The sequence below is a fragment of the Lipotes vexillifer genome, unplaced genomic scaffold, assembly GCF_000442215.2.
Source record: "Lipotes vexillifer unplaced genomic scaffold, Lipotes_vexillifer_v1.1 scaffold302, whole genome shotgun sequence".
NCBI lineage: Eukaryota > Metazoa > Chordata > Mammalia > Artiodactyla > Lipotidae > Lipotes > Lipotes vexillifer.
In genome coordinates this window covers 768,803-782,722 of record NW_006798913.1, presented here as the reverse complement: position 1 = coordinate 782,722, position 13,920 = coordinate 768,803, and positions in this window count along the sequence as shown.

Here is a 13,920-nt window from a genome sequence, read left to right as displayed (position 1 = left end):
CAGCCCCAGAACAGGAGTGCCTTGTGTGTGAACCCCATCTCCTCGCTCACTAGCAATAGCCCTTTGAAGTGGAGAGATCAGATATTCTGGGAATAGAAAAAGGAAACGTCAGACTGCTTGAGTTTCATATGAAAAGTTGTCAGTTAGTGGTATTGATCCACCCCATGTGTAGCAACTGGTAAAATGTTGGTTTTAACTTGCTTTTCTCCTGATGCTTGGAAGTTTTGCTACACTATGGTCAGAATTGAGAGACTGCTTATGCTCAGACTAATCCTTCTGATGTGTTACTTGAAGAATTTATACTAATGCTCCCTTCTAATAATAATAGCTCTTCTCAAGGGATGAAAAGAGGAAAGCTCATGGGGTGGCTTATTCCAGGAGAAAAAACCAAATACTTTTCCTGAGAATCAAGAAAAACATAAAGACATAAATCAGTGTTGACTTGTCATCTAGAGTTTCTTGGAGCTACCCTTATGCTAATAAGCCTTAGTGACTAATTATAGCCAAGAAAAAATGTGCTATGTGGCGATTTGAAGAAATGAGGCTGGACATTTAAAAAATATATGAGGCTGCTGGCAAATGAGATTTTTAATAAAGGTTGAGAACAGTTTCTGTCACAAAGGCTGATCTGTCTGGAAGTATGATTTAAAATTTGTGGGTTGGTACAGGGTTTTGAAAAACCTTGAAAAACTTAAGGACATTCTGCAAGTCCAGATCTAGGCAGTGTTCTTTGAGTAATAGTTGATTATCTGGTATGTGCATTCCTCAGCTTCATGGACACCAGGGTGAAGTTACAGTGAGGGCTGAATGGCTGAGGAAGAGCAGAGTATTTAGCAATTAGCAAGAGAAAAAAGAAGCCAAGCTGGGGTGATGCTTTTCTAAGTTCATTTCTTTATCTCAGTTCATTTTCCATATGGTTGTTCAAATGGGAAATCTGAGGGTAATGGAAATTCTCGTGGGTCTGCCAGGCCTCCATTCTTCTTCTTCTTATCATTATTATTAATGCTGTCTGGATGTGGCTGAGCTTGGCATGCAGCCTGAGTCAATCAGTAGAGCTTCTGTCCTGGCCACAAGTATTGATTTAGGAATAGGTACAAGACCCAATTTGGGCGTGGAATCAAGGTCCAGGACTTTTGTTCAGTCTGTCTGGTGAGAGAGCCCATCTTTTCTGTTTTGGTTGAGATGAGAAGACTGTCTGAGACAGTATTTGTCCTTGCTAAATTGCCATGATGGGTGGAAACGCACAGAGGGAAGCAGAGCCAGAGCTGGGGAGAAACTGGGTCCTGGTGATGTGGTTTCAACACTTCGATCCAGCTGTGTTCAAATTCGTTCTTGCCCTTTGACTCTTAAGTTCCAAGAGGCAATAAATGTCCCCACCCTACTATTTCTTAAAACAGCTTGACTTGGACATTCTGTTCCTCGCAACCAAAAGCATACCGACTGATCTGGTGAGATAACTTTTTGCGGAGCACAGGCTCTGGACGCTCAGGCTCAGTGGCCATGGCTCACGGGCGTAGCCACTCTGTGGCATGTGGGATCTTTCTGGACCGGGGCATGAACCCGTGTCCCCTGCATTGGCAGGCGGACTCTCAACAACTGCACCACCAGGGAAGCCCATAACTTTTAATTTAATTGACCCCTATACTCTTCCCAGCCAGAGAGTCACACACATGCTTACACACTAAGGCTATTTATAATGGATTTTATAACACAATCCTGGTCTTTTGTAAAGGGTGTATTTTTTTACTGCTAGGTTTCTAATTAGATAAATTATCTCATCTGAGTATTTGGGTGTGGGTCTCTTTTTTGAAAAAATGACACAGTGCCTTGTTAATAGTATCCCAACATAACTATACTGTATAGGTTTTCATTTAGTGGCAAATTAAGTAAGAGCACAATCTTTATTTTGGGGTCTCAGACAAAACCAGGATGTTCTTATGTATCATCTTAGGGTCTATTATAGCCTTGTAGATAGTTAGTGTTATGGACTAAATGTTTGTGTCCCTCCTAAATACCTATGTTGAAATCCTAACCTCTAATATGATGATGTTAGGAGGTGGGGTCTTTGGGAGGTGATGAGTTCATGAGAGTGGAGCTCTCATGACTGGGATTAGTGCCCTTGTAAGAGAGACCCCAGAGAGCTCTCTTGTCCCTTCTGCTTTGTGAGGACACAGTGAGAAGACAGTTGTTTATGAACCAGGAAGTGGGCCCTCACCACTTAGTGGATCTGCTAGCACCTTGATCTTGGACTCTCCAGCCTCCAGAACTATGAGAAATAAATGATTGTTGCTTAAGCCACACAATCTATGGTATTATTGTTATAACCACCCAAATGGACTAACACAGGAAGCAATCCATAAATATATGAGTAAGTATTTATTTGTTCCTGTCAATTAAAGTAAGACATATTTTCTTCTCTCTGTTTGGGAAGAAATGTCTTATTATTGAAAGAAAATCAATTTTAGCATTGTCAGAATACTTTTCTGTTTGTACTTTGGGCTAAACAAAAGACCAAAAGACTTACCTTCCTTAGCATTTACTTATTCCTTAGGTTAAAAATTGTTTATTAGGATTTATACACTGAATGCTCTATTTTGTCTTTGAAAATATATTTAATTTAAAATATTTTAATAAATTTATATTTTATCTAAAACGTTATTCTTGCTGTATTGGTGGGGCTTCAATCATAGAAGCAGAACCACTGTGGGTGATGGGATAAGGAATTTATTATGGGAATTAGAACCTACACACTTGTGGGAAGAGCTGGAAGAGAGAAGGTCAAAAAGAAATTGAAAGATCAGAGAAAAAAAATCATCATCCAGTTAATATGGAAAGACAAAGATGTCCAGCTACCAAAATGAGGCTGTGAGGAGGAGGATCATGAAGAACTTGTACGGAGAGTGGGGAGCTGTGACTCTGGCTAACATTTCTGTGCATCCACCACCAAATGTCAGGGGGGTGGGTAGGGGGCTGGGGTTGCTGTTGAGAAGAGGTGAATGCAGGGCAGAGGAGAGCAGGACAAACTTACATTCATTGGTTATAGCCTTTTCTCCCTAGAAATGCCATTGTGTGGTCACTAAGTATTACAAAGGAAAAGCTTCTGGCCAGCCTAGTGTTGTTCCTTGATAGAGAAGCCAGTTTGCTTGTTTTTCCAGCCTAGAGACTTTGGACTTTGTGTTAGCTTGTTAATTGGGCACTTTAAAAGAATATGTACATGTTTGGTCTGTTGGTTGAGATTTACCTGGAATATAGTTGGGCTTTTATACTGAATTATAAGATCTTTTCTCAACTTTGGCAAATCTCCTTCAGTTCTATCTCTATTGTTTCTGTTACATGTTTTCAGGTTGGAAATTTGGGAAAAACTATGATTCTTAACTTTGTTTCTTCACTGATTGGGCTCCACATCTATCATATTTTCATTTTTTAAAATCTCATCATTTTTTTGTGAGTTTCAGGCCTCCTTTTTGATCAAGTCTGTGGTCAAACCTAGCACAAGGTAGGGTTTAATAGTCAAAGTCTTCCTCCTTTTTTGGTATTTTATATTTAATTTTTAAGAAAAGTTATTTTATTAAAAAACTTTTTTAAAATTAATTTGTATTGGAGTATAGTTGCTTTACAATCTTGTATTAGTTTCTACTGTACAGCAAAATGAATCAGCCACAAATATACATATATCTCCTCCTTTTTGGACTTCCTTCCCATTCAGGCCACCACAGTGCATTAAGTAGAGTTCCCTGTGCTATACAGTATGTTCTCATTAGTTATCTATTTTATACATAGTATCAATAGTGTATATGTGTCAAGCCCAATCTCCCAATTCTCCCCCCACCCCTTTCCCCCTTGGTATCCATACATTTGTTCTCTACCTCTGTGTTTCTATTTCTGTTTTGAAAATAGGATCACCTGTACCATTTTTCTAGATTCCACATATATGCATTAATATACAATATTTGTTTTTCTCTTTCTGACTTACTTCACTCTGTATGACAGTCTCTATGTCTATCCATATTCCATTGTATATATGTACCACATCTTTATCCATTCCTCTGTTGATGGACATTTAGGTTGCTTCCATGTCCTGGCTATTGTAAATAGTGCTGCTATGAACATTGGGGTGCAAGTATATTTTTGAATTATGGCTTTCTCTGGGTATATGCAGTGAGATTGCTGGGTCATATGGTAGTTATATTATTAGTTTTTTAAGGAAACTCTGTACTGTTTTCCATAGTGGCTGTATCAATTTATACTCCCACCAACAGTGCATGAGGGTTCCTTTTTCTCCACACCCTCTCCAGCACTTATTGTTTGTAGATTTTATGATGATGGCCATTCTGACTGGTGTGAGGTGATACCTCTTTGTAGTTTTGACTTGCATTTCTCTAATAATTAGTGATGTTGTGCATCTTTTCATGTGTTTGTTGGCCATGTGTATGTCTTCTTTGGAGAAATGTCTATTTAGGTCTTCTGCCCATTTTTTGATTGGGTTGTTTGTTTTTTGATATTGAGCTGTGTGAGCTGCTTATATATTTTGGAGATTAAACCTGTCTCCGTTGCTTTGTTTGCAAATATTTTCTCCCATTCTTTTCATCTTGTTTATGGTTTCCTATGTTGTGCAAAAGCTTTTAAGTTTAATTAGTCCCACTTGTTTATTTTTGTTTTTATTTTCATTACTCTATGATGTGGGTCAGAAAAGATCTTGCTGCAATTTATGTCATAGAGTGTTCTGCCTATGTTTTCCTCTAAGATTTTTATAGTGTCTGGTCTTACATTCAGGTCTTTAATACATTTTGAGTTTATTTTTGTGTATGGTGTTAGGGAGTGTTCTAATTTTATTCTTTTACATGTAGCTGTCCAGTTTTCCCAGCACCAATTATTGAAGAGGCTTTCTTTTCTCTATTGTATATTTTTGCCTCCTTTGTCATAGATTAGGTGCCTATAGGTGTGTGGGTTTATCTCTGGGCTTTCTATACTGTTCCATTGATCTATATTTCTGTTTTTGTTCCAGTACCATACTGTCTTGATTACTGTAGCTTTGTAGTATAGTCTGAAGTCCAGGAGCCTGATTCCTCCAGCTCCATTTTTCTTTCTCAAGATTGCTTTGGCTATTCAGGGTCTTTTGTGTTTCCATACAAATTGTAGAACTTTTTGTTCTAGTTCAGTGAAAAATGCCATTGGTAATTTGATAGGGATTGCACTGAATCTGTAGATTGCTTTGGGTAGTATAGTCATCTTCACAATGTTGATTCTTCCAATTCAAAAGCATGGTATATCTCTCCATCTGTTAGTGTCATCTTTGATTTCTTTCATCAGTGTCTTATAGTTTCCTGCATACAGGTCTTTTGCCTCCTTAGGTAGGTTTATTCCTAGGTATTTTATTCCTTACAATCGTAAACGAGATTGTTTCCTTAATTTCTCTTTCTGATCTTTCGTTGTTAGTGTATAGGAAAGCAAGAGATTTCTGTGTATTAATGTTGTATCCTGAAACTTTACAAAATTCATTGATTAGCTCTAGTCATATTCAGGTGGCATCTTTAGGGTTTCCTATGTGTAGTGTCATGTTGTCTGCAAACAGTGACAGTTTAACTTTTTCTTTTCCAAATTGGATTCCTTTTATTACTTCTTCTTCTCTGATGGCCATGGCTAGGACTTCCAAGACTATGTTGAATAATAGTGGCAGTTGTGATCTTAAAGGAAATGTTTTCAGGTTTTCACCATTGAGAATAATGTTTGCTGTGGGTTTGGCATATATGGCTTTTATTATGTTGAGGTAGGTTCTCTCTGTGCCCACTTTCTGGAGGGTTTTTATCATAAATTGGTGTTGAATTTTGTCAAAAGCTTCTTCTGTATCTATTGAGATGATCATATGGTTTTTATTCTTCAATTTGTTAATCTGGTGTATCACATTGATTGATTTGCATATATTGAAGAATCCTTGCATCCCTGGGATAAATCCCACTTGATCATGGTGTATGACTCTTTTAATGTGTTGTTGGATTCGAAATTTGCTAGTATTGTGTTGAGGATTTTTGCAACTATGTTCATCAGTGATATTGGCCTGTAATTTTTTGTGTGTGTGACATCTTTATCTGGTTTTGGTATCAGGGTGATGGTGGTCTCGTAGAATGAGTTTGGGAGTGTTCCACCCTCTGCAATATTTTGGAAGAGTTTGAGAAGGATAGGTGTTAGCTCTTCTCTAAATGTCTGATAGAATTCTAGGGTGAAGCCATCTGGTACTGGACTTTTGTTTGTTGGAAGATTTTTAATCACAGCTTCAATTTCATTACTTGTGATTGGTCTGTTCATATTTTCTATTTCTTCCTGGTTCAGTCTTGGAAAATTGTACCTTTCCAAGAATTTGTCCATTTCTTCCAGGTTGTCTATTTTGTTGGCATATAGTTGCTTGTAGTAATCTCTTATGATCCTTTGTATTTCTGCTATGCCTGTGGTAACTTCTCCTTTTCCATTTCTAATTCTATTGATTTGAGTCTTCTCCCTTATTTCTTGATGAGTCTACCTAAAGGTTTATCAATTTTTTTAACTTCTCAAAGAGCCACCTTTTAGTTGTATTAATCTTTGCTATTGTTTCCTTTGTTTATATTTCATTTATTTCTGCTCTGATCTTTATGATTTCTTTCCTTCTGCTAACTTTGTGCTTTGTTTGTTCTTTCTCTAGTTGCTTTAGGTGTAAGGTTAAGTTGCTTATTTGAGGTTTTTCTTGTTTCTTGAGGTAAGATTGTATTGCTATATACTTTCCTCTTAGAATTGCTTTTGCTACATCCCATAGGTTTTGGGTTGTCGTGTTTTTGTTGTCATTTTTTTTTCTAGGTATTTTTTGCTTTCCTCTTTGATTTCTTCAGTGATCTCTTGGTCATTTAGTAGTGTGTTGTTTAGACTTTATGTGTTTGTATTTTTTACAGTTTTTTCCTGTAATTGATTTCTAATCTCATAGCACTGTGTTCAGAAAAAACATTGTGGTCAAAAGCTTGATATGATTTCAGTTTTTAAAAATTTATTGAGGCTTGACTTCTGACTCAAGATGTGATCTATCCTGGAGAATGTTCCATGAGCACTTGAGAAGAAAGTGTGTTCTGCCACTTTTAGGTAGAATGTCCTATAAATATCAATTAAGTCTATTTAGTGTATTGTGTCATTTAAATTATGTGTTCTTTTTTATTTTCTGTCTGGGTGATCTTTCCATTGGTGTAAGTGAGGTGTTAAAGTTCCCTACTATTAATGTGTTACAGTCAATTTCCCCTTTTATGGCTCTTAGCATTTGCCTTATGTACTGAGGTGCTCCTAGGTTGGGTGCCTGAATATTTATAATTGTTAAATCTTTTTCTTGGATTGATCCCTTGATTATTATGTAGTGTCTTTCCTTGTCTCTTGTAATAGTCTTTATTTTAAAGTCTATCTTGTCTGATATGAGTATTGCTACTCCAGCTTTCTTTTGGTTTCCATTTGCATGGAATATCTTTTTCCATCCCCTCACTTTCAGACTGTATGTGTCCCTAGGTCTGAAGTGGGTCTCTTGTAGACAGCATACATACAGGTCTTGTTTTTGTATCCATTTAGCCAGTCTGTGTCTTGGTTGGAACATTTAATCCATTTATACTTAAGGTAATTATCAATATATATGTTCCTATTCCCATTTTCTGAATTGTTTTGGGTTCGTTATTATAGGACTTTTCCTTCTCTTGTGTTTCTGTCTAGAGAAGTTCCTTTAGCATTTGTTGTAAAGCTGGTTTGGTGGTGCTGAATTCTCTTAGCATTTGCTTCTCTGTAAAGCTTTTGATTTCTCCTTTGAATCTGAATGAGATTCTTGCTGCATAGAGTAATCTTGGTTTTAGGTTTTTCCCTTTCATCACTTTAAATTTGTCCTGCCACCCCTTCTGGCTTGCAGAGTTTAAAAATCAGCTGTTAACCTTATGGGGGTTCCATTGTCAGTTATTTGTTCATATTCCCTTTCTGCTTTTAATATTTTTTCTTCATATTTAATTTTTGTTCATTTGAATAATATGTGTCTCAGCATGTTTCTCTTTGGGTTTATACTGTATGGTACTCTCTGTGCTTCCTGGACTTGACTATTTCCTTTCCCATGTTAGGGAAGTTTTCGACTATAATCACTTCAAATATTTTCTCAGACCCTTTCTTTTTCTCTTCTTTTTCTGGGACCCTATAATTCGAATGTTGATGCATTTAATGTTGTCCCAGAGGTCTCTGAGACTGTCATCATTTGTTTTTATTCTTTATCCTGCTCCTTGGCAGTTATTTCCACCATTTTGTCTTCCAGCTCACTTATCCGTTCTTCTGCTTCAGTTATTATGCTATTTATTCCTTGTAGTGTATTCTTCATTTCAGTTATTGTGTTGTTCATCACTGATTGTCTGTTCTTTAGTTATTCTAGGTCTTTGTTAAACATTTCTTGTATCCTCTCGATCCATGCCTCTATTCTATTTCTGAGATCTTGGATCATCTTTATTATCATTACTCTGATTTTTTTTCAGGTATATTGCCTATTTCTTCTTCATTTATTTGGTCTTGTGGGGTTTTACCTTGCTCCTTCATCTGAAATGTATTTCTCTGTTTTCTCATTTTGTCTAAACTGCTGTGTTTATGGTCTCCTTTCTGCAGGTTGCAGAGTCGTAATTCCTCTTGCTTCTGTTTTCTGCCCCCCTGGTGAGTGAGGTTGATTCAGGGGCTTGTGTAGGCTTCCTTGTGGGAGGGACTGGTGTCTGGCACTCTGAGTCTTTTCCTTTTGAAGGGCAGGGCCATGTCAGGTTGTGTATTTTGGGGTGTCTGTGAGCTTAGTACAACTTTGGGCAGCCTGTCTGCTGATGGATGAAGCTGTGTTCCTATCTTGCTGGTTGTTTGGTGTGAGGTGTCCAGCCTGCAGGCAGTTGTGTGGGGCTGGGTCTCGGTGTTGATATGGATACCTCTAGGAGTGTGCATGTTGATTAATATTCCCTGAGCCTGGGAATTCTCTGTTGGTCCCATGTCCTTGAATCGGTGCTCCCACCCCGCAGGCCCACGCCTAACCTCTGGCCAGGGAACCAAGAGCCTGCAAGCTGTACCATGTGACCAGAGTAAAAGAAAAGAAAAGAAAAGAAAAAAAGAAGAAGAAAAGAGACAGACTAACAACACCTAAGACAAATGTCAAAAACAACAGCAAAGAAACAAAACAGCAGCAACAACAACACAACACACACACACACACACACACACACACACACACATGCACAAAGAGAAAAAAAGGAAAAAAAAAAGAATAAAAACAAACAAACAAAACCCACAAAAGGACAAACAAGCAAAGAATTCAATAATGAGATCAGTCAATAAGAACTAAAGTAACAATAACAAAATGAAACTAAAAAACTGAATGCAAACAAACAACAAAAGAAGTGAAGAAAACACAAAATATACACATAAAAACCAAGAAAAAAAGAGAAAAAATAAAGTAAAACAAAATAAAAAACAAGAAAACCCCACAAAACCACAAAAAAGTAAAAACAGAATAAAAAGATAAATAAAAATAAAAAAATATATAAAAAAGAATAAAAATAAAAAATAAAAGATAAAAAATAATAAAAGCAACAACACCAACAACTGAACAAGATGAAACAAAAAAAGAATAACTATAATAAGAATATTTTCCTGGGGCCTCTGCTGTCAGTGTCCTTGTCCCACAGTGAGCCAGAGCTAATCCCTGCCTCCCAAGGAGGCCTTCCAATACCTCTAAATACGTCTCTGGACTTGCTGTGGGCACTGTGGGGTCAGCTCAGACTCTGACCTGGCCCAATTCCCATGTGTATTTGTCCTCTATGTCCACTGTTGTGAAGGTTAGACTGGTCTCAATTGTGGGAACACTCACTGTCTATTCAGATATTCCACAGACACAGGATTTATCTAGACAATCTTGGAGATTTAATCTGTGGCTTGTGCAGCTGCATGCAAAGATTTCTGTTTCTCTTCCTTAGTCACACAGCCCCTGGGGCTCAGCTTTTGTTTTGACCCCACTTCTGCATGTGTGTCACCCTCAGGTCTTTGTCCCCTACCCAGGCAAGAGGGAGTGAAAGCAGCAGCTGCTTGGGGCACACTTAGACTGGGGTGTGCACAAGTTGCCTGCAGTGGTGGGGACTGGCAGGCAGTTGTAACCAAGTGTGGCATCTCGCTCTGGTGGGAGTCCCTCCCAGTGCTGGCAGAGGCAAGAGATGGCATGTAGTGGTGGTGGCGGTCCCACCCCTGCATGCCTCTCAACAATGGCACCTCACTTTCCAGGCAGAACACACTTTCTCTAGGGGCATTTCCAGCCATGCATCCCCTCCCTCTTGTCCCTTCTGCTGTATCCATGCAGCCAACAGTGTTCTCTCCCCAAATCAGTTCTCCCAACCCCATGCTTTAGCACTCAGCCCCTGCCAACATCAGTGGATTCTCGTCCCAGGCAAGGGTTCCCAGGGCTGTTTCCCAGGAAGGCTTTGGGGTGGGTGGCACTCAGGCCCCCGCAACCCTTGCAGGTAGAGGAGACCCTGGTCTGAGGAGCAGGGATGCCCCATCCAGAAATGAGCCCCTCCCAGTGTCCACAGATGCCAAAGAAGCTGGCAGGTGGGCGAAGGGGTTGTAATGGTAGCTCTGCCCCTTTTGCACCACTCAACAATGACACCTTGCTTCTATGGTGTCCTGGGCTTTTTCCTCAGACCTTCTGGGTTGTGGAGCTCCTTACTCCTGTCCCTTCAGGCTGTGTTTTCACAGCCAATAGCTGTCTCCTCCCTGGGTCCTGCTCCAAACCCCACTTTGCAACACCCAGATCCCCTTCACCACAGGCAACTCACAACTCAGGCTGGAATACACAGCTGTGGTGTAGAGCATGCATGTAGTTCTTACATTGTCTTGCCATCCACAGACTATCTGTTGTTTTCTCCTTTGATGCCCCAAAGGTTCTTTTCTGTCCCAGTTGACTTTCCCACCATGAGGAAGTTTTCCTGAGTATGGGGACCTCCCTTCACCTTCAGCTTCCTGCCAGGGTTGCTGGTCCCTTTTCTTTTCTCTTTTCTTTTTTTTCTTCTTTCTTTCATCCTACCCAGTTTTGAAGGGATTTTTCTTGTCCTTTCAGGTGTCAGAAGTCTTCTACTAATGTTCAGCTGGTGCTCTGTGAGAATTGTTCCATTTGTAGATGCATTCTTGATGTACTTGTGAGGAGCGACAAATTCCACGTCCTCCTATTCTGCCATCTTGACTCCTTTCTCTATTTACTTAAATGTTTTTTTGTAATAAGGTATTAATTACACATAAGAGAAAACATAGGAGAAAATATTAGCAACCTGGTATTTAGCAAATATTTCTTAAATGTAACATAAAAGCACAAGCTCCAGAAGAAAAAAATCAATAAATTGAACTTTATCAAAGTTAAACATTTGCTCTTCAAAAGACACTATTAGGGGCTTCCCTGGTGGCGCAGTGGTTGAGAGTCAACCTGCCGATGCAGGGGACACGGGTTCGTGCCCCGGTCCAGGAGGATCCCGCATGCCGTGGAGCAACTGGGCCTGTTGGCCATGGCTGCTGAGCCTGCGCGTCCGGAGCCTGTTCTCCGCAACGGGAGAGGCCACAACAGTGAGAGGCCCACATACCGCAAAAAAAAAAAAGACTATTAAGAAATGAAAAGGAAAGCTACAGACTAGGAGAAAATATTTGCAAAACATATCTGACTATATATGACATATATCTATTGTGTGATATACATGATATGTCCACAAAACCACATACTAATCTCCAACTTAAGGACAAGAAGACAAATAACCAAACTAAAAGATACATCAAAGATTTGACTCTTCCCTAAAGAAGATATGAAGATAGAAAAAGAGCACATGAAAAACACTCAGCATCATTACTCATAGGGAAATGAAAATTAAAGCACAATGAAATGTTACAACACTCATTCTTGAATGGGTAAAATTTAAAAGCCAGATGGTACCAAGTGTTGGCAAGGATGTGGAGGAACTAGAACTATTGGATTTTGCTGGTGTGATGTAAAAGGGCAGTAATGTTTGGAAACACTTTGGAGAAGAGTTTGGCAGTTTTTTAAACAAAGTTAAACATACACCTACTGTATGACCCAACTGTTTTATTCCTAGATATTTACCCAAGAGACATGAAAGCATATGTCCATTTAAAGACTTGTACATGGCTATTCATAAAAGGTTAATTGGTAATAGCCCCAAATGGGAACAATCCAATGTCCATTATCTATTTACCTGCTATCTATTTAACAGGTAAATAGATAAAGTACATAAAATGGAGTACTACTCAATGATAAAGAGGAATGAACTATTGCTACATAAACTTGGATGAACCCCAAATTAATTAGGTGGAGTGAAGAGAGACAGACAAAATAATATGTAATCTATGCTTCCATTTACATAAAATTGTAGAATATGCCAACTAATCTGCTCTGATAGAAATCAGATCAGTGCTTGCCTGAGGATGAGATAAGGACAGAGATGTGAGAGGAAGGGGTTATGAAGAGACATGAAGAAACTTTGGGAGCTGATGGATATGTTCATTGTCTTGTTGTGTGGTGATAGCTTCAAAGGTGTATGCTTATGTCAAAACTTATCAGACTGTATATTTTAAATATGTGCACTTTGTTGTATGTCAATTATAGTTCAATACAGCTCTAAAAAGAAAAAAATTAGGTAAGAGCAGTTAAAAGTAAATGAATAAAATAACTATAAATATGATATATCAGATGCTCAACATTAATCATTAGAGAAATACAAATCAAAACCACAATGAAATATTACTTCACAGCCATTAGGATACCTACTATCAAAAGAACAGAAGACAAGAAGTGTTAGTGAGGATGTGGAGAAATTGGAACCCTTGGGCATTGCTGGTGGGAATGTAAAATGGTGCAGCAACTGTGGAAACAGTATGGTGGTTCCTCAGTAAATTAAACACAGAATTATATGATCTGGCAATTCCAGTTATGGTAGATGCACAAAGGAATTGAAAGCAGGGACTTGAACAGGTATTTGTACACCAGTGTTTATATCAGCATTACTCACAATAGTCCAAAGGTAGAAACAACCCAAATGCCAATCAAAGGATGAATGGATAAACAAAATGTGATATATATACACACACAGTGGAATATTATTTAGCCTTAAAAAAGGAATGAAATTCTAGTACATGCTGCAAAATGGAGGAATTTTGAGGCCATTAAGTGAAATAAGACACAAAAGGACAAATATTGTGATTCCACTTATATGAAGTAGCTGGAATAGTCAAAATCATAGAGAAAGTAAGTAGAGTAGTGGTTACTGGGGGCTGGGCAGAGAGGAATGGGGACCTATTGTTTAATGGGTAAAGAATTTTATTTTGGGAATGGACAGTGGTGATTGTTATACAAGAATATGAACATACCTAATGCCACTCAACTCTGCACTCAAAAGTGAGGAATAGGAAATTTTATGTTATGTATATGTTATCACAATAAAATTTTTAAAAATCTGATATATCAAATTGGGTCCCTAAGGTGCAAGCAAATTTTTGTGTCTAAACTGAATGAGTTTTGTAAGAATTATTAGAAGATGCCCTGGGCAAACAAGCTACATTCCTTTGGGGAAGAATTTTCTGGGAGGCTGGCTTATAGACTCACCACAGTTGAAGAGGTGAGCACACACCCTTTTAGGAATCATCTTAGGCCAAAGGCATTCGATGCTAAAGTGGGAACAGGAGATTCTTGTTGAAAGGAAGCCTTTCTTAACAGTTGGCCCTGCCAGTGGTGTGCATCTGAAAGCAGCAGCGTCCTGTTCTGGCTTGGAGCATCACTGAGTTCTTGGTACCTCGGCCTGCAAATGACTTCATTCACTTTGCTGCTCCCCAGCCTTGTTTTCCCTATTTGTCATGCTATGATGACAAGATGTG